We start from the raw sequence: 27,711 nt of genomic DNA, 5'->3' as shown, positions 1-27,711 counted from the left end.
ATCTGATCTGCACTCCATCACTGTTGCCGTGGCTCATTGCAGCCAAGCCTAAGCGAGAAGGGGACGAGGAAGCTGGACCTCCCTCCATGTGCTCCTTCACCACAGGGAAACAGGCAGGTGCCATCGTGCACGTAGATGGAGGGGGAGCCCGTGCCAGCTGCCCCGGGACCTTCCTCTCAGGACACCCCCAGGGTAAGCGGTGTCTCATCTTACCCCCTGACATTGACCCCCCCCCCACCCCCCCACTTACCTCCAGTAGGCGAGCACATGAGGGATACTCAAGCACCATGTCTGCAGACCCCAGGAGGATGGAGCCATCAAGGCCCCATTCCTCCAGAGGATGCCCGCCACATTCATCCACAGCAAAAGGGCAGTGCACAGAGCAGACTCCACCTCAGCTGCTAATGTCAGGGTAGCACCGAGACATAGTGGCAGGAAAAGGAAATTGAAACAGTTTTGAGCACGATGGTGGCATGGGTGATGTACATATTGTGAGAATGGATAAGTTTAATTGGTACATTTTTATTTCATTTAAAATTTGATCCACTCTCATTAATGATTTGGTTGGTTTTAGAAGAATGCAAATATGTTTTTTGAAAGCCTATGGCAGGAATGCAATGATATTTGAAATGCATCTCAGGAAATGTCCAGTGTCCATTTCTCATTGAAATTTGAGCCTTCACTCTTCAACGATGGCTGTTTCCCTTTTGATGATTATTAACTTTTTCCAATACTGTCATGCCTTAGATTTGTTTTCTACAGTCATAACTTAATGCTGCTTGCAGTGGTGTGTAGTCACATTCATCATAGTCCAAGGATGATTTCAAATGTTAATCACATGAATGTGCAGCAACGCTTCGTTAAGATTGCTGTGACGAATAAGACCTCATGCTAAAGGGAATTTCTGTGGGGAATTGTTATGTTTCTCCTTCCAACGTTCCTTGATGATGTGGCTTATTATTGGCTGAAAGGTGCATAAATTAGGTTTTCCCTGATGTCCCTTGCAGGTCTCTCCAGGGCCCTCATATCGATGACGGCGTCATTGTCATTGTCATTGTTGTCCTCCTCCTTGCCTTCTTCATAGTCATCCTCATCTGACAAGGACTGGTGTTCCTCCTGTTCCTCCGCCTGTAGAAAGTTTCTGCTTCTAATTGCAAGGTTGTGCAAGGCACAGCAGACAACGATTATTCGTGATACCCTCTGTGGTGTGTACTGAAGAGCCAACGAACCAAAGGACTTGTGAAACTGAGGAACTGAAAGAAATTAGTATTAGTAAAGAAACGTTAACTGGATTGAAGGTTGATAAATCCGCTGGACCAGACTGCTGATGGAGGTGGCTATAGAGATAATGGATGCTTTGGTGGTTACCTTTCAAAATTCTATAGATTCTGGAAAGGTTCCTGCAAACTGGAAAGTAGCAACTGTGACCCCACTATGTAAGAAGGGAGGGAGAGGGAGAATGGGGAACTACAGACCTGTTAGTCTAACAACAGTAGTAGTGAAAATGTTAGAATATATTATAAAGGATGTGATAACTGGACACTTAGAAAATAATTCTAAAGTTGGGCAGAAGCAACATGGGATTTATGAAAGGGAAATCATGTTTGACAAACATGTTGGAGTTTTTTGGGAACGTTATTGTAACATAGATAAAGCAGAACCAGTGGATGTGGTGGATTTAGATTTTCAGAAGCCTTTTGATAAGGTCCCACACAGGAGGGTAGTAAAAAAATTAGAGTGCATGGGATTGAGAATTGGTTAACAGACAGAAAACAGATAGTAGGAATAAACGGGTCATTCTCAGGATGGCAGGTGGTTTCTAGTGGGGCACCACAAGGATCAGTGCTAGGGGCACAGCCGTTCACAATCTATTTAAATGATTTGGATGTTTTTTTTATTCGATCATGGGATGTGGGCATCACTGGCCAGGCCAGCATTTATTGCCCATCCCTAATTGCCCTTGAGAAGGTGGTGATGAGCTGCCTTCTTGAACCGCTGCAGTCTACATGGGGTAGGTACACGCACAGTGCTGTTAGGAAGGAAGTTCCAGGATTTTGACCCAGCGACAGTGAAGGAACAGCAATATAGTTCCAAGTCAGGATGGTGTGTGGCTTGGAGGGGAACATGCAGGTGGTGATGTTCACATCCATCTGCTGCACTTGTCCTTCCAGGTGGTAGAGGTTGTGGGTTTGGAAGGTGCTGTCTAAGGAGCCTTGGTGTGTTGCTGCAGTGCATCCTGTGATGGTACATACTGCTGCCACTGTGCGTCGGCGGGGGAGGGAGTGAATGTTTGTAGATTGCAGCCAATTAGAAGACACACCCACTGTCGTTTGCCTCCTCCCACTCTCCTTCCTCTCCTTAAGCTCCACGTGGTTTCCAATGTCGTTGGGGAAAATGGTGAGTGTGGAATTCAGGGCAAGTCTCCCCACCTTCCAACCTCCTCCTGCAACCTTCCAGCTTGAGCCCATCACCCTTGACCCACCCAGTGTTAACGTTACCCATCCCTCCATAACCATTGAGCCTCTCCCCATTACCGTGCACAGTGTAATCATCAATTTATTCATGTCATCCTTCCCCCTGTTCCTACTCCCATTACTCTCGACATACTGACTCTTAGCCTTGAACCTCCTCACATCAAACTTGTTGCCAAGTCCCGTTCCCCTCCATATGAAGTCGTCGAATACCCCCCCATTAGTCTTCATCTGCCCCCTACAGAATCCATTTCTCCCCATTGACTGTGACCATTCCCTCTGCTAGTAAGTACCCTCAATTTGTCCCACAGCTCCCTGACGTTGACAGCACTCCGCTTCCTTTAGGCCCTTGCCAAATATCTTCACACTGTATTGATCTAAACCAACTACCACCCAGGCCGCTGACAAAATGCATCTTCAACATCACCATCAAACATTCAGCAAGCTGTATGCACCACTCCACCCTCCCCTGCTCCTCCATGCACCCAATCAGCCCCATCCTTCCTTCCCTGAGTACCCTGCCCTGCTCCTCCATGTAGTCCCTGCCAGCGACTCCCCCGCCATCCCATGTGATGGTGCCGAGCCTGGAGGCAAACATCCATTCCAATGCTGGCAGTAGTTTAGCAGATGCGTTAAAGAGAGAAGAGCACAGACCTGAGACTCATAAATCTGACTGCAGCATGCCACAGTGAAACAATCCTGAACCGGGTGGCATGGGACTATCGCTCGCCATTCACTTAATCTGGCAGGTAGGACTAAATTGTGACTACGCATAGGGTAATGAGTATTCATGTTATTTAAATAAATGCAAAGCTGCAATCCACCACTGCGCTGGGAAAATCCCGGTACAGCGCTAACCCGCACCCAGTTCAATTTCTCTAACATTTCCCACCATTGGGAATCCGAAAAAACACCTCCCACCTAATTATATCACTCCGCATACCACCAAATCTGCTGTAGCGGAGAGCAAAAAACTACCCCCAATGTGATTGTTAAAAATTCCTTTGCCCATTATTTAATGGAGGTATAAACCTACCCATTCATATCCAAATAGCTCATTTTAAGGCGAAAGTGTCCTGAAGCAGCATAAATCCCAGCCTCCCTCCAACAAAGCAGCTTTGATCTCAGAATATCTTTGCCCTCTCCACCAGCATGTTCCAGTTTAAAAAACGTATTTACCTTTCACAATGCATCTGTCAAATGAACCTAACTGTATCACTTTTGAAACTGAATGGTCATCGATTGACATAAACTGTCTACTTGCATTTTCTTGCAGATATTAACATAGGTAACAGCTAATGTTTAATTGAGTTACACAAAGCTTCCTTTAATCAAGCTAATTGTGACGGTGGTTATTTATTTCGGAACAAAAAACTGCAGTAAACCATTCAATATCTAAATTAAACACAAATTGATGATTTTCCAATCTGTCAAAGACAACTTCTGCCATTTTAGAACCAAAGAACCAGCATTAATCTTACATTTACTTACAGCATTATTTCATTATTTATGCAAACCCAGCAAGACAAAAATGTCACATGGTTCATAAAATATAAGGCAATAAATTAATACTGCAAATGTTTTGAAATACTAATTCTTCATAGCAATTTTTTAAATTTAAATTTTTATTTGGAAGCTAAAATATCAGAGGATTAGAAACATAGTTCAAATCTCAGTGTGAATTACCATTTAAAGGTGGAATTTAACTTTCCCCAATCAGCTGGAAAAGAACAAGGGAGCAGTTAAAATAGAGTGACTCAATTTTTCACTCTGTTACTGTTGAAACCCCATCTAAAAACCATTGGTTTGCTGGCAGATGAGGCACCCATGGGAGCCTCATTAATAAATACAAATTGAGTTTCCATGATATACATGGAAAACCAATGGCATTTTAACCCACTCCTCGGTAGGATACCCACCAAAGGCACTTCTCCATGGAATGCTGTCCAGAAGCTCCGTTACGCCAAATGGAAATTAAGATTGTGCAAGGCGTAAAACGGACGGCTGATCTGAGCTCATCAGTTCCCCACCGGGGCAGGTGGTTCAATGAAAATTAACACTTTATCTTGGCCAGAATATATCACAAAACCCTTCACAACCAATTAATTATTTTTTGAAGAGCATCACTGCTGTTATGTAGGTAACCACAGCAGCCAAATTGTGGATAGCAAACTCCAACAAATAGCAAATGAATGGCATCATAAACACATGTTTTTGGTGGGAGAGGCTTGTGTTAATGTCTGATGGGATTTGAAACCTCCTGCAAGTTTAGAAATTTCTTTAGGTTATTTATTAAAAGGAGAAACTGTAAATGCGGGAAATTTGAAATGCAAGCAAAAAGTGCTGGAAACATAAAGTAGGTCAGCCAACATGCACAAAACTAAGGAAGTGTCATGCTTGGAAGGAGCTGTGATGAAATAAACAATGAAATGGAAGAATTATGAATTTATAAAGTCAACTGTTAAACAAAACAACAAGAATATGGACATTTGGACAACAGTCAAAAATGTAATGGTCAAACCTGTCCACAAAGCTAAAACTCGTTAACCTCGCCTGAAATAGCTCAGGGACCCCTTTGAAATTGAAAGGAGCACTTTTGTATATTGATGATGCCTATCAACATGAATGAACTAACAAAGGGTTGTAGAGACAGACTGACTCACAGCCCAAAGCAAAATGAATAGGTGTGAAGTAGCACCGTGTTAACAGAATGGTCCTCATTCAGACATCAATCGATAGCCATGGCTTCATACGAACATATAGACGAGTTAGGAGCAGGAGTTGGCCATTTGGCCCCTCGAGCCTGCTCCACCATTCAACAAGATCATGGCTGATCTGATTGTTACCTCAACTTCACATTCCCACCTACCCCTGATAACCTTTCACCCCCTTGTTTATCAAGAATATATCTATCTCGACCTTAAAAATATTCAAAGACTCTGCTTCCACTGCCTTTTGAGGAAGAGAGTTCCAAAGACTCATGACCCTTTGAGAGAAATGTTTTTTCCACATCTCTGTCTTAAATGAGCGACCCCTTATTTTTAAACACTGACCCCTAGTACTAGATTCTCCCACGTCCTTTCCACATCCACCCTGTCAAGACCCCTCAGGATCTTATAGGTTTCAGTCAAGTTGCCGCTTGCTCTTTTAAACTCCAGTGGATACAAGCCTAGCCTGTCTAACCTTTCCTCATAAGACAACCCGCCCATTTCAGGTATTAGTCTAGTAAACTTTCTCTGAACTGCTTCCAATGCATTTACATCCTTCCTTAAATAAGGAGACCAATACGATACACAGTATTCCAGATGTGGTCTCACCAATGCCCTGTATAATTGAAGCATAACCTCCCTACTTTTGTATTCAATTCCCCTCACAATAAATGATGACATTCTATTAGTTTTCCTAATTAATTGCACAGCTGTAAACAAAAATCCCTTTTTTCCCCTTTTTTTCTTGGTTAACCAGTTTTTGGATATATGTGCATGTCGTGAGGTCTAGGATAAAAATACGGGGCTTTAATATTTCAATTCACGTATATATTTACTTCATTATTGGTTAAGACTTGCTTTATAATAAATGGATAATTTTGTTATTTATTAAAGAAACCTGGTTGGTGTGCTTTATTCTTGGGACAAATAGTGTATCTAATTGGCTGTTTCGGTAAGCGGGATAATTTATTGATATCTTGTGATCTGTGGAGAAGTGGGACTGAATTAACAGTGCACTCCTTTCACCTCGGTCATAACAGTAGGGAAATATGAAGTTGTTCACTTCTTTCGTAAAAATAAAAAAGCAGAATATTTTTTAAAAGGTGTGAAACTTGTAAGTGTTGATGTTCAGATAGACTTGGGGGTACTTGTACAAAGAAAGCCCCAAGTTAACATGCATGTGCAGCAGGCTATTAGGAAGACAAATGGCATGATGGCCTTTATTGCAAGGGGATTGGCGTACAGGAATAAAGAAGTCTTATTAAAATTGCACAGGGCTTCGGTGAGACCGCACTTGGAATACCGTGTGCAGTTTTGGTCTCTACATTTAAGAAAGGATATACTTGCACTGGAGGCAGTACACTAAAGATTTACTAAATTGGTCCCTGGAAGAGAAGGGTGTCCTAGGATGAGAGGCTGGGTAAATTGGGCTTATATTTTCTGGTGTTTAGAAGAATGAGAAGCGATCTAATTGAGACATACAAGATTCTGAAAGGGCTTGATAGGGTAGAAGCTGAGAGATTGTTTTCAATGGTCGGAGAAACTAGAATGCAGGGGCACAGTCTCAGATAAGGGGCAGATCATTTAGGACTGAGATGAGGAGAAATTACTACACTCAAAGGGTTGTGAATCTTTGGCATTCTCTACCCCAGAGGGTTGTGGATGCTCCATCGTTGAATACATTTAAGGCTGGGATAGATAGATTTTTGGTATCGCAGGGAATCAAGGGATATGGGGAATGGGTAGGAAAGTGGAATTGAAGCCCAAGATCAGCCATGATCGTATTGAATGGTGGAGCAGGCTCAATGGTCCATAGGGTCTACTTCTGCTCCTATTTCTTGTGCTCTTGTGTTGCATCTTTGTGTCATCAGCAAATTTAGCAACCATACCTACAGTCCCTTCATCTAAGTCATTTATATAAATTGTAAAAAGTTGAGGCCCTAGCACTGATCCCTGTGGCACACCACTCGTTACATCTTGCCAACCAGAAAATGACCCATTATGCCTACTCTCTGTTTTGTGTTAGCTAGCCAATCTTCTATCCATGCCAATATGTTACCCCCCGACACCATGAGCTTTTATTTTCCACCATAACCTTTGATGTGGTACCTTATCAAATGCCTTCTGGAAATCTGAGTACAGTACATCCACTGGTTCCCCTTTATCCACAGCACATGTTACTTCTTCAAAGAACTCCAGTAATGCACCAAGGTTCCTTAGACAGCACCTTCCAAACCAGCGACCATTACCAACTAGAAGGACAAGGGCAGCAAATGCATGGGAACACCACCACCTGCAAGTTCCCCTCCAAGTCACACACCATCCTGACTTGGAAATATATCGCCATTTCTTCACTGTCACTGGGTCAAAATCCTGGAACTCCCTTCCTAACAGCACTGTGGGTATACCTACCCCAAATGGACTACAGAGGTTCAAGAAGGCAGCTTACCACCACCTTCTCAAGGGCAATTAGGGATGGGCAATAAATGCTGGCATAGCCAGCGATGCCCACATCCCTGAATGAATAAAAAAAATTGGTTAAACATGATTTCCCTTTCACAAAACCATGTTGACTCTACCTGATTACCTTGAATTTTTCTAAGTGCCCTGCTATATCATCTTTAATAATAACTTCTAACATTTTCCCTATGACAGAGTTAACTAACTGGCCTGTAGTTTCCTGCTTTCTGTCTCCATCCTTTTTTAAATAAAGGAGTTGCATTGGCTATTTTCCAATCTAATGGAACCTTCCCCGAATCTTGAGAATTTTGGAAAATTAAAACCAACACATCAACTATTTCACTAGCTCCTTCTTTAAGACCCTAGGATGAAGTCCATCAGGACCTGGGAACTTGTCAGCCCACAGCTCCAACAATTTGCTCAGTGCCACTTCCCTGGTGATTGTAATTTTCTTGAGTTCCTTCCTTCCATTTCCTGATTTACAGCTATTTCTGGAATGTTACTTGTATCCTTTATGGTGAAGACCAATGCAAAATATCTCTTCGATTCATCTGCCATCTCCTTATTTTCCATTATTAATTCCGCAGACTCACTTTCTATGGGACCAACGTTCACTTTGTTAACTCTTTTCTTTTTTAAATATCTATAGAAACTCTTACTATCTGTTATAATATTTCTAGCTATCTTTCTCTCATACTCATTGTTCCTTCCTTATTAATCTTTTAGTCATTCTTTGCTGTTTTTTATATTCTGTCCAATCTTCTGAAATGCCACCCATCTTTGCGCAATTATATGCTTTTTCTTTTAAGTTTGATGCTATCTTTAACTTTTTTAGTTAACAATGGATGATGGGTCCCCCCCTTGGAATTTTTCTTTCTCATTGGAATGTATCTATTCTGTGTATTCTGAAATATCCCCTTAAATGTTTGCCGCTGCATCTCTACTGACCTATCCCTTAACCTACTTTGCCAGTTCACTTTAGCTAGCTCTGCTTTCATGCCCTTGTAATCATCCTTATTTCAGTTTACAATATTAGTCTTATACCCACTCTTCTCTCCCTCAAACCGAATGTAAAATTAAATCATAGTATGATCACTGCTGCCTGGGGGCACTTTCACCATGAGGTCATTAATTAATCCTATCTCGTTGCACAGTACCAGGTCTAGTATAGCCTCGCAGAAGCTCAACGCCAACTCACGGACACTTCTTCCTACCTCCCTCTGGACCATGACCCCACCACCGAACATCAAGCCACCGTCCAAAGGACTGTCACTGACCTCATCTCCTCTGGAGATCTTCCCGGCTTCCAACCTCATAGTCCCACAACCCCGGACAGCCCACTTCTACCTCCTTCCCAAAATCCACAAACGGGACTGTCCCGGCAGACCCATTGTGTCAGCCTGCTCCTGCCCCACTGAACTTATTTCTTCCTATCTAGATGCTATCTTTTCTCCGCTGGTCCAGTCTCTTCCCACCTACATCTGTGACTCTTCTGACGCCCTACGTCATTTTGACAATTTCCAGTTTCCTGGTCCCAACCGCCTCCTCTTCACTATGGACGTCCAATCGCTCTACACCTCCATCCCCCACCAGGATGGTTTGAGGGCTCTCCGCTTCTTCCTGGAACAGAGGCCCAACCAGTCCCCATCCACCACCACCCTCCTCCGCCTGGCTGAACTTGTTCTCACATTGAACAACTTCTCCTTCAACTCCATGCACTTCCTTCAAGTAAAAGGTGTCGCTATGGGTACCCGCATGGGTCCTAGTTATGCCTGTCTTTTTGTGGGATATGTCGAGCATTCTTTGTTCCAGTCCTACTCAGGCTCCCTCCCCCAACTCTTTTTCCGGTACATTGATGACTGTATCGGTGCCGTTTCCTGCTCCCACCCCAAACTAGAAAACTTTATCAACTTTGCTTCCAATTTCCACCCTTCTCTCACCTTTACATGGTCCATCTCTGACACTTCCCTTCCCTTGCTCGACTTCTCTGTCTCCATCTCTGGGGATAGGTTGTCTACCAATATCCATTATAAGCCCACCGACTCCCACAGCTACCTCGACTACACTTCTTCACACCCTACCTCCTGTAAGGACTCCATTCCATTCTCCCAGTTTCTCCGTCTCCGACGCATCTGCTCTGATGATGCTACCTTCCATGACGGTGCTTCTGATATGACCTCCTTTTTCCTCAACCGAGGATTTCCCCCCACTGTGGTTGACAGGGCCCTCAACCGTGTCCGACCCATTCCTCGCACCTCTACCCTCACCCCTTCCCCTCCCTCCCAGAACCGTGACAGGGTTCCCCTTGTCCTCACTTTTCATCCCACCAGCCTCCATATCCAAAGGATCATCCTCCGCCATTTTCGCCACCTCCAGCGTGATGCCACTACCAGTCGCATCTTCCCCTCCCTTCCCCTGTCAGCATTCCGAAGGGATCGTTCCCTCCGCGACACCCTGGTCCACTCCTCCATTACCCCCACCACCTCGTCCGCGTCCCAGGGCACCTTCCCCTGCAATCGCAGGAGGTGTAATACCTGCCCATTTACCTCCTCTCTCCTCACTATCCCAGGCCCCAAACACTCCTTTCAGGTGAAGCAGCGATTTACTTGTACTTCTTTCAATGTAGTATACTGTATTCGCTGCTCACAGTGTGGTCTCCTCTACATTGGGGAGACCAAGCGCAGACTGGGTGACCGCTTTGCAGAACATCTCCGCTCAGTCCGCAAGCAGGACCCTGAGCTTCCGGTTGCTTGCCATTTCAACACTCCCCCCTGCTCTCATGCTCACATCTCTGTCCTGGGATTGCTGCAGTGTTCCAGTGAACATCAACGCAAGCTCGAGGAACAGCATCTCATCTACCGATTAGGCACACTACAGCCTGCCGGACTGAACATTGAGTTCAATAATTTCAGAGCATGACTGCCCCCCATTTTACTTTCATTTTTAGTTATTTTTTCTTCCTTTTTTTTTACATTCCTTTTTACATTTTTTACAATCTTTTTTTGCATTTATTTCATTTCATCTTAGTTTGTTCAGTTTGCTTATCCACTGTTTTTTTCAGGTTGTTTTTCTTCAGGTTTGCACTTGCTGCTGTTCAGTATTCGGTGTATTCACACCTAATCTGTACTAATGCTTTGTCTTTCAACACACCATTAACATATTGTTTGCCTGTTCTCCGTGACCTTTTGGTCAGCTATGTGGCCTGGTCCAATCTGCACCTTCTCCTTTGTTAACTCTTGCCCCACCCCCACCTCACTTGTTTATAATCTGTGACTTTTCTAATATTTGTCAGTTCCGAAGAAGGGTCACTGACCCGAAACGTTAACTCTGCTTCTCTTTCCACAGATGCTGCCAGACCTGCTAAGTGATTCCAGCATTTCTTGTTTTTGTTTCAGATTTCCAGCATCCGCAGTATTTTGCTTTTATTTTAGTATAGCCTGTTCTCTAGTTGGCTCCAGAATGTGCTGTTCGAAGAAACTATCCCAAAAATACATTCTATGAGCTCCTCATCTAGGCTATCTTTGCCCATCTGATTTTTCCAGTCTATGGGCTGAATTTTATGTGCACTCTGACGTCGGGGGTCGTGGCAGGGGGGCCCAGAAAATTCTGCGGGAGAGGCCAGCCATGACCCCTGACGCCGGGAAGGCCCCACTATATTTTACTGGCAAGGCCTCAGTGAAGCCGCCCTCTCCCCCGCCCCTCCCCCCCCCCAACCACTCGGCAGCGGAACCTTTAATATTAAAATCAAATTAAATTAATGCAAATTATTTTACTCTAACCCGACTGCTGTCCCACAGCAATATTCCAGTCTGTGGCCGGAACTCCCGTGCCTTCGGATCTCTGTACAGACACTGGTGGGGAGGGGGAGGACTGGAATTTTCAGGTTGGGAGGTGGGGAGCAGTGAAAAACGTTCCAAATGGTCGTGGGGATGGTGGAAAGCAGTTGAGGGTCAAAGTTCGGCATCGCAAAAGGTGTTTTTTTGGCTGGATAGGTCATTTTATTTACTGTTAACTCAATGGGGGGGGGGGGGGTGGGTGGAGACAGTGGGAGAGGGATTTTCAAAGTTACATTTACATTTCATTTTCAGTTTTAATTGCAATGCACCTTTAAATATTACATTTACTGGGAAGGGCTTGAAACCCTTTAAAAATGGCACCGGCGCCTGTGCAGTGGTGCTGGATGCCATTGCCGGGGTTGGTGCAGCCACCCCCTCTACGTCATCAGCGGCAGGCCTTCCAACTCCTCCATTTAAGTGAGCCCCCGCACAAAATATCAGCAAGGGCAGCAAAGCTCAGCAAAGGCACGTCTGCACCTGAAGATCGCCGACATCAGAGCACGCTCATAAATTTCAGCCCTATGTGTAGATTAAAATCTCCCATGATTATCGCCAAGCCTTTCTGACAGGCACCCATGATTTCTCCCTTTATACCCCATCCTACTGTGTGGTTACTGTTAGGGGGCCTGCTCACTACTCCCACAAGTGACTTCTTGCCTTTATTTTATTTTTATTTAGAGATACAGCACTGAAACAGGCCCATTGGCCCACTGAGTCTGTGCTGACCATCAACCACCCATTGATACTAATCCTACACTAATCCCATATTCCTACCACATCCCCACCTGTCCCTATATTTCCCTACCACCCACCTATACTTGGGGCAATTTATAATGGCCAATTTCCCTATCAACCTGCAAGTCTTTGGCTGTAGGAGGAAACCGGAGCACCCGGCGAAAACCCACGCAGACACAGGGAGAACTTGCAAACTCCACACAGGCAGTACCCAGAATTGAACCCGGGTTCAATTGGAGCTGTGAGGCTGCGGTGCTAACCACTGCGCCACTGTGCCGCCCATATTATTTCTCATTTATCATTTCTCATCTCGACCCAAACTGTTTCTACATCCTGGTTTCCTGAACTTAAGTCATCCCTCTCTATTGTGTTAATACCATCATTAATTAACAGAGACCCCCCCCCCCCACCCCCACCTTTTCCTAGCTTCCTGTCCTTCCTAAATGTCATGTACCCTTCACTATTCAGGTCCCAATATATGTAATTCTGCAGCCATGTCTATGTAATGGCTATTAGATTGTACTTATTTATTTCTATTTGCGCTATCAGTTCACCCATTCTGTTTCAAATGCTACGTGCATTCAGATACAGAGCCTTTAGTTTAGTCCTTTTATTATTTTGTAACCTCTAGCCTTGTCTGCTGATTTACTCTTAGATTTGTATTCATTGTCCCTTCCTGTCACGATTTGTTTATCTTTTCCCATATTAGTATCTTTCTCTCTTGCATTGCCTCTACACTTTGATTTACCACATTTTCGCAGATTTAATCCCTTGCCTCCACTATTTGGTTTAAAACCCTTTCTACTTCCCTAGTTATGAGGCTCGCTAGAACACTGGTCCCAGCACGGTTCAGGTGTAGACCATCCCAAAGGTACAGCCCCCATTTTCCCCAGTACTGGTACCAGTGGCCCACAAACTGGAACCTATTGCTCCCACTCCAATCTTTGAGCCACATATTAAACTGACAAATCTTATTTACCCTATGCCAATTTGCTTGTGGCTCAGGTAATAACACAGAGATGATTACCTTTGGGGTTCTGCTTTTTAATTTAGCCCCTAGCTACTCATACTCTCAATGCAGAACCTTTTCCCTAGTCCTATCTGTATCATTGGTACCCACGTGGACCATGACATCTTGATCCTCCCCCTCCCTCTGCAAGTTCCTCTCCAGCCCTGAGCAGATGACCTGAACCCTTGCACCAGGGAGGCAACACAGCCTTCTGGACTCTCACTCTTGGCTGCAGACAACAGTGTAAATCCTCCTCACAATACTCTCCCCTACTACCACTACTTTCCTTTTTGCTCCCTCCCGTTTGAACGGCTTCCTGTACCATGGTATCATGGTCAGTCTGCTCATCCACACTACAGCCCTCTCTCTTGTCCATACAAGCTGCAAGAACCTTGAACTTGTTGCTCAATTGCAAGGACTGAGGCTCCTCCACTCCCACCTTCTTGATCCCCTTACCTGCCTGGCTCGGAGTCACACAGTCCTATCTCTGACCACTGACAAAAACAGATGACCCTATCCTAAGGGGTGTGACTGACTTCTGGAACAAAGCGTCCAGGTAACTTTCCCCCTGATGCATCGTGATGTCTGCTGCTTGGCCTCCAGCTCAATAACTCTGAGCTGAATCTTCTCAAGCCACAAACACTTACTACAGATGTGGTTACCATGGATTGCCGTGGCATCCTGGAACTCCCACATACTGCAACCATGACACATTACCTGTCCTGCCATCTATATTGTGTCAGTTAAATTACATTTATTTTTCTTAATTAATTTATGATTCCCTTCCTTACCAAACTCCCTCACTTCCCAAACTCCCTTCTTCACAGTCTCTGCACTCCAGCAGCACTCAGTGCAGGCAAGCAGCACTGAGAGTACCCTGAAGTTATACTCTCTGAAAACAATGATGTGTCAGCTTTACTAGAGCTCAGAAATCGGTTTAAGCTAGCCACCTAATTAATGAGCTACAGCTACTCTCAGAACTTGTGTATCCCTGTTTAAAACTGTAAGAAACTTAAACTTGCCTCTTAACTTAAACAGTAATTTTAGTTAATTGCTAAATGTCAACAAAACAAAAACTAGACTTTAGAGAGTAAAATCCTGTCACTTACCAAACTCCCTAGTTTCACATCCTGGCCCATTGTGTGGTCACACCATGGGAGAGGACCACGCGTCTCTTAACAGAAACTCTATTGTGATGGATTTTTACCTTAACAAAGTGGCCCTCCGGAGAGAGAGGAGAGATCAAGCCAAGAACTCAGAAATCCAATCCAGCCAGACGCTGTGCAAGAGATCCAGCCAAGCGAGAAGGACCCTGCTAAACAACTGGAGCAGCCACTACAGCAGAGACATCACAATGTGACTTTGAGACTCTCCATCTATGAAGGTAACAAAATCCACACCAACAGTTTTATGTTGTGTTGTAACCACTGGAATTCTAAATACCTCAACAACCGCAAGACTACAACACCCAGGCCTGTATTTTTAAAATGACTGTCCTCCTGAGATGATTCAACAGGTATACTGTAAACTATGAACACTTACCTCACTTTGGACTTTAAACTGCATCTTTACCTTTCCTCTCTATCTATCTATTCTTATGTATATGTGTGTGGGTGAAGTTGCAACCATTTCAGAAATAGTGTAAAAATAGTTATCTTTTTTTAATCAATGAGAAAACCTATGATTTGTCTGTTTATTTGTCCTGAAAACCACTCAGGGACTAACACACCAAAAAAAACCACGATTGCGGTCAGTTGGGAGGTGAACAGTGAGAACCACCCACCCCCTTTCCACTTGTTCGTAACAGAAGATATCTTTTTAAAGCCTACCAGAACTAAGTTCTGATGAAACACCAAACCACCACTCCTCCCTAAGATGTTGATGCACCCAACATATATCGTCAGTACTCCCTGCTTTGATCAAAATGGGAGAAAGAGCTAAGTTGGAAGTTGCTAAAGTCAATGTTCAGGGAAACAAATTGTGCACAGGCCAGCAGAAAGATGAGATACTGAGGTAAATTCTATTCTACACCAAAGCAGCAAAGGGAGCACTTGAATTGGGAAGCCACAGAGAGGTCAAGGACAGAAGGAAGTATTCAGCAAAGTAGACATCCAAACTATGTGGCTGAATCTGCACTATGAGCAGCAAATATAGTAAAGTAGGTTGGAGGAAGCCGACATAAATCACAGTATCACACGGAGTAGCCTTGGACAATGCAATGGGAAGACACAAAGGAACAGGTGTTTCATATGTTATCGATGTATGGGAAATAGCAGGAAAAGGGCAGCTGGTAGTTGGGTAGTAGAAGAATCCTCAAGGACCTCCCAGAGTGAATGATCCCTCCAGAAAATGGAGACACAGGATACACGTGGTAGGATTGTATTGTAGGTGGCAGAAATGACAGGCAACTGTGTTGAATAGTGGAGAGGATCCTGCTGTTGTGAAATGATGAGGCACGAGAAATAAGACAAATTTGGCAAGGAATCTGTCAACAATGCCAAGGACGTTCCAGGATGGAATGTAAAGTTATCAGAGCAGATACAATGGAGGTAGAGATGTTGGTAGGAAAGGGCACAGTCATCACAGGAAGCAGTGTGGAATGGTAGCTGCCATCTTGTGTCTGTTTGCTTTGTCTCTTGAATTCAAAAAGTATTGAATATCACAGCAATATTGGTGATCTGAAAGAGGAAGGGTAAAATCCATGTGGAAAGAACCAGAGGTGGAGGCAAGTGCTTCAGCTCCAACTCATCCCTCATGGATGTCAGCCTTATATATCCTAATTTCTTTATCTTTATTTAATTCTACTTTAATATTTAGTATTACATTTTTTGAAGGTATTCAAAAATTTAAATCCATGCACATCATTTAAAAGTTGCAGAAATGATTTGCGAATTGTTTTATCAAAACCCTTCAGTGTTACAGACTCCATTTTGTTTTATCCTGCATTTGTGGCTGAACCAATATTAGTTTAAGTGACCGTCTGCATTTCTCTGGCACACTTCCCAGACAATGAGCTTCCAATCTTTCCAACCTCATAGCTAAGCATAATGTTTCCTTGTGTGCTGTTCACATGCTCCAAGTAGTAAAATAAAGCCATGGCTTAATGTTCTTCTGTTTTTAATAAATGAATTAACCTTATGGCTGATGCAATGCCGCTTGTTTATGGCTCCTTCATAAATAGATGATGTAAAACATTGCCAACAACATAACCTTCATCATGATGTGCTTTTTTTTTGGCTATTGTTTGAAATATTGTAGGGGTCTACTATGTTTTGTTGATTTGCACTAAATCTTTAAAGTAACTAGTCAAGGAGCCACTTGACAAATGTTGAAACCATTCCTCACAATTCTTTTCCCTTCCTGTTCTGAAATTTCAAGAACCAAGTGCCCACTCATCACATTTGAGTCTAGACAGTGTGAGCAGGCTATTCAACCATAGAGGAGGGGCATCCTGGTGTATCACAATCAAGATCGATCTTGTCTTTTCCTGAACATGAACTTTTCAACAGGGATGACGATGATTTTTCTCTCTCTTTCCCAGCTAAGGTCAGTTTAGTACTCCTGCCTCAACTCAGCCAAGATCAACTAACTCAGCACAGATGAAAGATTTGAACTTGGGAACTTCCTGGTCTGTATGGCTTAGCGCCAACCTGTCTGGAGTATTTACTCAGTAAGTCATCAGGAAGCCAATGTAGGGAGTTTCATTAGATGTACATATTTCTTTTTTTCTTATGTACATCTGTGTCTGAATATCTCATTTATTTATTTCTTAGTTTGTTTAAAACAATTATATAAAGGTTGTGATCCGCTTTCCAATCCCTATATAAAGGTTGTGATCTGCTTTCCAATCCCTACAAGGCCCTGAACTCTCTGCTCCTCCAACTCTGGCTGCTTATGCATTCCTCCGTCCTTCCATTCCGACGTTAGCAGCCATGTCTTCAGGCACCTACAGGTCATGCCCTAGAATTTCTTCCTTAAATTCTGCTACCTCTCTCCCTCCCTCTCCTCCTTTAAGACCCTCTTTAAAACCCACTTCTTTCTCCAAACCTTTGGTCAACCCTCCTAATAGCTCCCTATTTGGTTTGGCTGATTCTCTCTAGCATTGATCTCGCCAGAGATTGTAAGTCAGTGTGAGGGCATCTCATTTGCATGGAGCCAGTAGGCACTCATACCACTATGGGCGCATCTCCTACATCTGCCTATTCCATGAGGCCAGAAAATTTGCCACCTGCCTGCCATCAAGACCCCAGAAATCTTCTCCTCAGCTCTCTGTGTCAGGAGGCTGATCCATTTTTAAAAAATCTGACTTTACTTTGGGGGCCCAGGTCCCTTTCTCACTGTACCCTTGGTGAGGCCTACTTCAACCACTGGAGGTTGTTAAGCCTCTCAGCATGCTGGCCTCCAATAATACATCAGGTTCCTTCTGAGCCACGGAGCAGGAACTCCTTAGCAACACCCACTATGTGTCATTTGCTTTGTAAGGTTCTTTCCCTTACTCAACCCAGTGAAAACCTTGAGTAAAATCAGGCCACTATGTTTTAACTATTTTCAAAGATCAGTAACTTACTTTGGACTCTGTATGTTAACCAGTTTCTACATATAAGGGTTTATCTGGGTGAAGCATCTTTTCTCAAATGTTCATACAGCCAGATTTTTTTCTTTCACTCCGTCTGAAACGATAACTAAAATTAGCAACCTCTAGTGTCCTGATTTTAAATAAATTAACATTTCCATTGTGCAAGCCAGCAGCACAGCCACTGTCAAATATTTGCCTTAAAAACAGTGTTCCTATTGGCACTCCCCAAGGTGAATGCGTCTCAGCTGTCAGTCAAAGATTAAACATGCAGTGAGTTTTGTAAGTACAAGACATCATTCAGTGAAAATGCAACAGTTCATTATATGTGGTTTCTAAATGCTACCATAATTTACTAGTGTTCCTTCTCTGTTGTATTCTCTTCCTATTAATATGCATATGAATCTAAAAGATACTGTTGCTGTTTTAAAACAACAACTTATATTTATATAGCACTTTTAATGTAATAAAATGTCCCAAGGCGCTTCACATTATAAAACAAAATATGACACTGAGGAGAGGTCAGCTGACCAAAAGCTTGCTGAAAGAGGTAGGTCAAGAGGTAGCTTGTAAAGCCTGGCTCGGGTATAAAATTAAAACCCACCGGCGCCCGACCCAACCACAGCCAACCCGAACCTGACCCGAGCCCAAGTCCTTTAATTTTTGTTCCCCTCCACCCCTGACCCGACCCGACCCGACCCGACCCGACCCGACCCGACCCGACCCGACCTAAATATCCTTCATCCATTCCGGCAGCAGGCTATTCCTGCAGATGGAGTTGTGGGGAATCATGACTTCCCGGAAGCAGCACTGTCCAGCCCGACCTGACCCGAGCCTGAATGCTGGACTCGGAATATGGACCTGACCCGACTCAAACCCGACACGTATCTAGTCGGATTCGGGTTGGGTAGCCAGGCTTTAGTAGCTTGGTCAAAACGAGAACAGGATATGGTGGTCAACACAAAGACAAAGTAATTACAAATGGTCTGTTGGTAAAGTCAATGTGCTTGGTTCATAGCTTTACTGTCTGTCAATTAAGCCAAATTATCACTTCTGTAAGGGATTTTCATCAATCATGCCCCATGATCAAGTGCCTAGCTATTTTGGAAGGAACGGAAAGGCTCTTGTAATAGCTCTGGATAAAAAATTGACTTACCCCAACCCCAGAAATTGTCAGCTGATTACAGTAATTACAGGCTCTGCCATTTAGGTTGCGCCAGCCCAAACTGTCCAACTGTTATTGCTCGGCAGTCCACATACTTTCTACTAGGTCAAAGGTAAATTACTTGAACTGGGAGAACAGAGTGTGGAAGTGGATTCAAAATTACTCTTTGCCAATATTTGCTTCTCAGCTTGGCTCAGTAATAGGTTCTTGCCTCTGAATCAAAAGATAATGGGTTCCAGCCCCATTCCAGAACTAGGTCACAAAGTGTAGACTAACACTTCAAGTGCATTACCCAGGGAGCACTCATTTTCAAGTAAATATTTAACTGAGGCACTGGCCAGAATTTAACAGCAAGAGTGAAGTTCTGCCACTGGGACTGAAAACGGGTCCTGAGCCTGCGTGGGTGGACCGCCATCCAATTAAAGATGGAAGGATGGCGGCCTGCCTCTCAGAGCTGCCCGGCCCAATCAGACAGCTGGCAACTTGACAGCCTTGGCAGCACCACCAATAGAGGTGGCTATTGCTGAGGCTGCAGGGAGAAAGAGAGGGTGCCTTCATGTTGAGGCTCCCTCAAAAGGCAGGTAAGGATTTTTTTTTAATATGCCGGGGCCAGGCAGGCAGGCCCTGGTGATCGGCAGGGTGAACCCTCCAGTGGTGGCGCCAGAGCCTCAGGGGTGGCCATTGCTGCAAGGGGGCCCCTCCGTGAGCCATGGAGCGCCCAGAAAGGAAGGCCCTATCCTCACCCCCGGGAACTCCCAGAAAGGCTGCCAACGGGGCCTGGAAGTAGATGCTAATTGGCCACTTAATTAAATTAGTTAGCCACCCCTTCCTTCCTGTGGCAGCGGAAAGATGTGGGGCTTCCCTCCCGATGCCTTGCGCTGCCATTTTATGAGCCTGCCCACTTCCCAGCCCATCTCCAGAGGGCTGGTAAAATTCAGCCCACTGTGTGCTTGTTCAGTTGGGTATAAAGGGTTCTGTGATGCTATTCAAAGCTGAGCAGTGGAGTCCTGGCCACCATTCATCCCTCAACGGGCACCATTAGAAAGTGATTGATTTGAAGAAAAGCAAGGGTGTTTTCCTGTTCAACATTTATCCTTCAACCAACACCAGCAAAACAGATTAACTATTCTTGTACCTCAACCTCGATGTGCACAAACTGGCAGCTGGATTTGCCTATAAAGCAACTGTGATTCCACTTTAAAAGTAATTAATTGGCTGCAAACAATTTTGGGATGTGAAAGTCACTACGTAAATGCAAATTTATGCTTTCGTACATCACCCTCACCTCAAGCATAGTCCAACTGACCAAACAGGAAGCCTCGCTCGGATGAGAAAACTTGAAGCATTTAATAATTTGGCCTTGACTCCATGTGGAATTTCAGGTGCAAACCTAACCCAACTCTATAGCAACACCAACGTATTTTAGCACCAATTTAATGCATCATTCCGCTATCCGCTCTTTACGCACAATAATTTGAGAAGAATCCTTCGGTTAAATAAAGAAATTAACTTTGTAATTTTAAGAAGGATTGCTACAATGGCCTATCTACCTCTTTCAATGGAAGTCTGCATCAGACAGAAATATTATAACAGCAGTCTAACAGCTTAATTTATGAAAATTAATAGGATAGATAATAACGTACATGTTGATGATCCCTTCCATTTGGATAATACTTAACAATGTTTCTTCATTTGCATTTTAATCAAGGTGGTAATGAAAGTTATTTCTTTATTCAATGTTTATCTGGCTAACATAGCAGAAATCCAGTGTAAGTGTCTTTACAAAGAGTTGGCATATACTGACTATAAAGAGTTAATGATATAGAATGGTGAGGGAAAGTGTCAGTCTTTCAGTTTTCTCTTCCGAGTGAGGCTTCCTGTTTAGTCAACTGGAATACGATTGAAGTAAGAGAGGAGGGTGATATAAGAAGGCATGAACTTTTATGTAGTGACTTGGATTTGTTTAGAGACCAGTTACCATAGGTGTCCTGCAGGGATTGGTGTCTCCCTTCTAAAATGTTTCGTGGCTCGAGGCCTGTTTATTTGAGTGTGTGGTACCTTTCCAAAATTTTTATGTGGCCTCCTCATGCAGTGGATGATACTGAGATTTTGGAAAGGGTGTAGAGGAGGGCCACTAGACTAATTTCCAGTTTCAAGCATCTTAGTTATCAAGATAGGCTAAAAGAGTTGTGACTGTGCACTTTAGAGAAGCATAGATTTAGGGTGATCTGATTGAGGTCTATAGCATGATAAAGGGAATAGATTGTGTTCTGGTTGCCAGCTTATTCCAATTAAATAATTGGAAGAGGATCAGGAGTCACAATGTTAAGTTGTCAAGGACAGATCCAGATTAGATGTCAGGGGGTGGCTCCCAGAGAATATTGGACCTCTGGAACAGACTGCCATTTTGTGTGGTGGCTGCCAAGTAACTGACTTCCATCAAGGATATGCTTCTGGTTGAGTTGGAGACCATCTCATGCCAATTAGACACTTCTCGGAATTCAGGGCCAGAGTGATCTCCTGGACAAGTTTTGATCACCTAGATGGATCTAAGAGAATTTCCCAGACAGTTTCCCCAAACTGACCAGGGTTTTTGTCCGGTTTATTTATTTATTTTATTTAGAGATACAGCACTGAAACAGGCCCTTTGGCCCACCGAGTCTGTGCCGACCATCAACCACCCACTTATACTAATCCCCACAATTCCCCTACCACCTACCTATACTCGGGGCAATTTATAATGGCCAATTTACCAATCAACCTGCAAGTCTTTTGGCTGTGGGAGGAAACTGGAGCACCCGGCGAAAACCCACGCAGACACAGGGAGAACTTGCAAACTCCACACAGGCAGTACCCAGAATTGAACCCGGGTCGCTGGAGCTGTGAGGCTGCGGCGCTAACCACTGCACCACCGTGCCGCCCATCCTCTCCCAGGATATCACATGGTTTTCGATGGGGTGGGGTGTGCATATATTGTGATACACAAGGTGTGCAACAGGCTGAATGGACCAGATGGACTTTGGATGTCTGTCATTTTCATATGTTCGTAAAGACATTTATTGGTAGAGAAAGAATTTCTCAGAGTTACAAATTATTTCATGTGGGCTGTCATGCAGACCCCCACCTGCCAAGACTGAGGCACACATTATTTCGCCACATTAACAGTAAAACTTAAAATTGTGGCTGGGAAGAAAAGAGGGCCTATCACAAGGAATTGCCAAGCCCCTGACTAGAAAGACATTTCCATGTTAGCAGACAGTGTTGGAACAAAGGACCCAGTCCTTGCTTCCCCAATACACTGAAGAAGTGGTCAGACCAGTTTAGTTACATGACTAACTGACTGTTGGAATTTTTTGAATTTGAACTTGCTGAGAGAAAGAAACTCAGAAAGCATTTTGCTCCTGGACTGAAAAGACCTCTCTCCTGTCTGTTCCCATCTCTTTCTCATGAAACTGAAGACCCATTGAAGACACATGAACCCCAAGAGAGAAAAGGCTCCTACAGTGAACAAGATACTGGGCCCTAACAAAAAGCAAGACTACTTACAAAAGGCCTACAGCGAGTTCGAAGCACAGTAAAAACCCCTCTTCAGAGATTGCCTCAAACCTCTCCATTTTATTGTTCTGGTGCTCTTTTCTGTCCCTATTTGCATGTGTATATCGCATATGCATGATAGCATGGGGTGTGGCGTGTATCAGTAGTAGTTAACCGAATTAGAGTTTAATTTTAAGGTTTAATAAATTTCATTTTTCTTCTTTAAACCTAAGAAAGCCTGTTTATGCTCATTTCTTTGCCTTATAATTGGAAAGTGTTGAACAAGGATTCACCAAGGGGGAGCTCAAAACACAGTGTATTTAAAATAAAACCCTGTTGCAATAAGACCAGGTGAAGGCTGAAAAGACCCCTAGACACCTTTCTCACCTGGTCATAACATGGACAAATAGAGAATGCCAGTCTGTGGCAGTTTTAATAGCAGCAACATAAATTAAACTGATACAAAGATTGAAGAGAAACACCACGTGGTATATTAATTAAATTAAGCATCTAATGGTTTGTAAACAAATCAGTCAGCTGACCTGTTGAAAATCATAAATAAGTTAAAGGGATTGTTTTGGGCTGAAATTGGGGTAATCAATAGTTAGCACTTCTTAAAACCAAGGACTGTAAATCACATTTACACGTCACATAAATGCTAGTTCCTTAAAATGTAGTCTGTGTAATTCATGTGGGCCCTCTCTTAAGTTTTAGTCCATTCCATAAATTCCAAAGCATTTCACATGCCAAAGGGCAGCATTATTTTCCTGGAGGATGGGCTTTCAAGACAGAAGCCAATTAAACTATGTTTACCCGTATCAGTCCAAACTGCTAATTGTTGCAAATTTATTGCTTTTGCCTTTCACACATACTAGTGGCTATCCAAGAAAAATAGCTAAGGGAGGGTTGCACCCCGGGACTGATTGATGGAGAACTCTGCAGCAAGTGTTAAGTAAGTTTGCCAGTAACGCAGAAGGCGCTTTCAGTGCATCATTTAACATAACTTTACCTGTTCTATTTGTCACTGAGACTATTTCCGTAATGACCCAGCATAATATACAACAGTCAATGGATGAGGTATTCAAACCAGACATGACAGTTTGCTCACATAACTGTAAAAGCAAAGGCAGAAAACAAAAGTAACTTCTTATCAAACATCACTTTTAAGTGAAACGCTGCAACTAACTTCATAAGAAATCTCCACACAGCTATGTTGTAATCAAAGCTTTTGAGCTGACCCAACGTTATAAATGAGGAAAAAGGTCATATGCACTGGATAAGACAAAGGCACACCCAACCCAGTCAACCTTGTAAAGTTCTTCTAACTAACAACTGGGCACTTGTGCCAAAATTGGGAGAGCTGTCCCACAGACTAGTCAAACAGCCTGAAATAGTCATACTCATAGAATCATACCTTTCAGCCAACATCTCAGAGTCCTCCAATACCATCCCTGGTATGTTCTATCCCACCGATAGGACACACCCATCAGAGGTGGTGACACAGTGGTATACCATCAGGATGGAGTTGTCCTGGGAGTCCTCAACATTGATTCCAGACCCCTTGAAGTTTCATGGCATCAGGTCAAACATGGGCAGGAATAATTTCCTGTTGATTATGACCTACCATCCTCCCTCAACTGGTGAATCAGCAGACCAAGTCCCGAAGGACATAACTGTCAGACTAGGCCTGCGGCAAGTGGTGAGAGAATCAACACGAGGGAAAAAACCTAATTGACCTCATTCTCACCAAGCTACCTGTTCCAGATTCATCTGTCCATGACAGTATCAGTAGGAGTGACCCCTGCACAATTATTGTGGAGACAAAGTCTCGTCTTCACACTGAGAACACCCTGCATTGCGTTGTGTGGCACTGTCACCGTGCTAAATGCGATAGATTCAGAATAGATCTAACAGCTCAAAACTGAGTATTCGTGAGATGCTGTGAGCCATCAGCAGCAGCAGAATTCTGGAGGTGAGGTGAGAGTGACTGCCTTTGACATCAAGGCAGCATTTGACCAAGTATGGCATCAAGGAGCCCTAGTATAATTAAAGTCAAAGAAAAACTTTCCATTGGATGGAGTTATATCTAGCACAAAGGAAGATGGTTGTGGTTATTGGAGATCAATCATCTCAGCACCAGGACATCGCTGCAGGAGTTCCTCAGGGTAGTGTCCTAGGCCCAACCATCTTCAGCTGCTTTATCAATGACCTTCCCTCCAACATAAAGTCAGAATTGAGGACATTTGCTGATGATTTCATAGTGTTCAGTTCCATTCGCAACTACTCAGATAATGAAGCAGTCCATGCCTGCCTACAGCAATACCTAGACAACATTCAGGCTTGGGCTGACAAGTGTAAGTAGCATTCGTAACACACAAGTGCCAGGCAATGACCATTTCGAAAAATAGAAAATCTAAGCCCCTCCCCTTCACATTCAACTGCAATTGCCATTGCTAAATCCATACCATCAACATCCTAGGGGTCACTATTGACCAGAAACTTAACTGGACCAGCCACATAAAATACTGTGACCAGAACAGCAGTTCAGAAGCTGGGAATTCTACAGCGAGTAGCTCATAACCTGACTCCCCACAGCCTGCCCACTATCTGCAATGACCAGGACTATGATAGAATACACTTCATTTGCCTGGATGAATGCAGTTCCAACAACACTCAAGCAGCTCGACACTAGCCTGCTTGATTGACACGACATCCACCACCTTAAACATTCACTTCCTCCACCACTGGCACACTGTGGCTGCAATATGTATCATCTACAAAATATACCGCAGCAGCTCACCAAGATTTCTTTGACAGCACCTTCCAAATCCAGGATTTCTACCTCCTAGAAGGACAAGGGCAGCAGATGCAAGGGAACATCACCAGCTGCAAGTTCGTCTCCAATTCACACACTGTCCTCACTTGCAAATATATTGCCATTACTTACCAGTCACTGGGTCAAAATTGTGGAATTTCCTGTCTAAACTGGTAAGTTATTTTACTTCTCATTGTAATAAAAAGTTTTTAACATTACGTTATGGCAGGTCAGCTCGACCAAGTGAAATGTACGCCCTGCGGTATGTGGGAAGTCACAGTTGCACCATGTGTCCTTGACAAACACATAAGCAGGAAGTGTCACCAGCTGCAGAAGCTTGAACTCCGGGTTTTGGAACTCGAACAGCGGCTGGAGTCACCGTTGTGCATCTGCAAGGCAGAGGGCTATGTGGATAGCATGTTGAGGAAAGTGGTCACACTGAAGGTTAGGAGCATGCAGGCTGAGAGGGAATGGGTGACCGCCAGGCAGTCTAAGAGAACCAGGCAGACAGTCCCCTGAGTCTATCGTGCTTGCTAATCAGTTTCCCATTTTGGATTCTGGTGAGAGTGATGCCAGAGCAAAGTCTGCAGCACCACGGGTAGCTCAGCTGCACAGGAAGGGAGGAAGAAGAGTGGAATAGTGATAGGGGATTCGATAGTCAGGGGATCAGACAGGCGTTTCTATGGCAGGTGTGTTGCCTCCCTGGTGCCAGGGTCAAGGATGTCACGGAGCGGCTGCAGGACATCCTTCTGGGGGAGGATGAACAACCAGAGATCGTGGTCTATAGATTTGGAGCAGTTACTGCAGATTGGAAGGTCACAAATATCACCCCACTATTTAAGAAGGGAAGGAGAGAGAAAACAAGGAATTACAGATCTGTTAGCCTTACATCAGTCGTTGGGAAATTGCTAGAATCTATTCTAAAGGATGCGATAAATGGACACTTGGATAATAATGATCTGATTGGGCATAGTCAACATGGATTTATGAATGGGAAATCATGTTTGACGAACCTGTTGGAGTTTTTTGAGGATGTTACTAACAGAATTGATAAAGGGTGGTATAAACAGTGGATGTGGTATACTTGGATTTTCAGGAGGCTTTTGATAAAGTCCCCCACAGGAGGTTGGTTAGCAAAATTAAAGCACATGGGATAGGGGGTAATATACTGGCATGGATTAAGGATTGGTTAACAGGCAGAAAGCAGAGAGTAGGAATAAATGGGTCATTCTTGCGTTGGCAGGCTGTGACTTGTGGGGTACCACAGGGATCAGTGCTTGGGCCCCAGCTGTTCACAATATATATCAATGATTTGGATGTGGCTTTATCAAAAGCCTTCAGATTGTGGGAGTGAAATTCAGCTTTGTCAGTAGCATAAAACAGACAGCAGCGAATCAGCAGCACTTTATCCACATGATCTGATTTGCCTTTCCAATGAACTTCAGTGTCTCAGAGCTTTCAGGCAGCTGACTGAGAGAGTCCACTAGTGGAGCCATTGGCCACCCACCCATTCTGACAGCAAAGGGACTGATGCCATTTGGATGTTCTGGCTTCATTTAAATTAAACCAGCAGCACAGGATATTTTTCTGGTGGACAGAGGAGCACTCCTGTTGCAGCTGGTGCCATAAAAATCATTTTTAAAGCACGCCTTTCTGGGCCTCCTCAGAACTATTCCCAATTAGCATTGAGACTTAGAAGGCAGTGCAGAAGGAACCACAGTTATACACATGAGTGAGGTTTCTGTTGCACTTCTACCAAAGATATGATGGCAATGCAGGAAAGTTCTGAGGATATTCACCCAATATGCGGTGAGAGAGAACTATACACTCTCTAGGACCTGTTAGGGTTATATGACTGATTGACATGTGCACAGCACAAGCTCCGATTGGTTCTGCCCAACAATGGCAATCAGGATTGCATGTATGCCTCAGGACCATGATTTGTCCAGGAGGTTACAACTGCCAAGGCAACAAATCACAAACCTACAAAGAATTATTGCAAAGATTCAATATTCTGAAATTTTATATTCACCTTGTGCTTAATATTAATGAACTGATCACTAATGCAGCCAACCGTTTGTTAATGTGTGCCCTGTGCATTTATGCTGCCCACTATATAAAAGCCAAATGTTTGCTGGTAGATAGATGGGCTAAGTAAATATGAGTCGTAACTGCCCACTGAGAATCAGAAGATAAATACTTAGCTGAAAGGCATCTTGGTTGGTGACTTACTGTAAATGTGTTCATCTGTCATAAATGTTGTTCCAGGAAAACATTAGCAGACTGTCCTCATAGATGACTCACAGCTATTGGTGCTGAATAAAAAGTGGCATGTTAAAAAGGAAGCCCATTCATTTGAATTGTTGCATAATCTAAACAGGTTCTGGTAAGTGTACAATTCTCTT

At 43.8% G+C, this 27,711-nt stretch overlaps 1 long non-coding RNA gene across 1 annotated transcript; it reads right to left on the bottom strand.

Moving 5' to 3' along the window:
- Window positions 1–520: 520 nt before the first annotated feature.
- LOC137368672 (uncharacterized) lies at window positions 521–19,033 on the bottom strand. Its single transcript, XR_010974801.1, has 3 exons — window positions 18,949–19,033; window positions 14,427–14,595; window positions 521–1,253 (listed from the first exon to the last, which is right to left on the bottom strand). It is a non-coding gene; the product is annotated as an uncharacterized lncRNA (long non-coding RNA).
- Window positions 19,034–27,711: the final 8,678 nt, after the last annotated feature.

Source organism: Heterodontus francisci, chromosome 4 (assembly GCF_036365525.1).
Source record: "Heterodontus francisci isolate sHetFra1 chromosome 4, sHetFra1.hap1, whole genome shotgun sequence".
NCBI classification, from domain to species: domain Eukaryota; kingdom Metazoa; phylum Chordata; class Chondrichthyes; order Heterodontiformes; family Heterodontidae; genus Heterodontus; species Heterodontus francisci.
The sequence above is the reverse complement of the archived record's forward strand: the minus strand, read 5'-3'. Positions and strand labels throughout refer to the sequence as shown.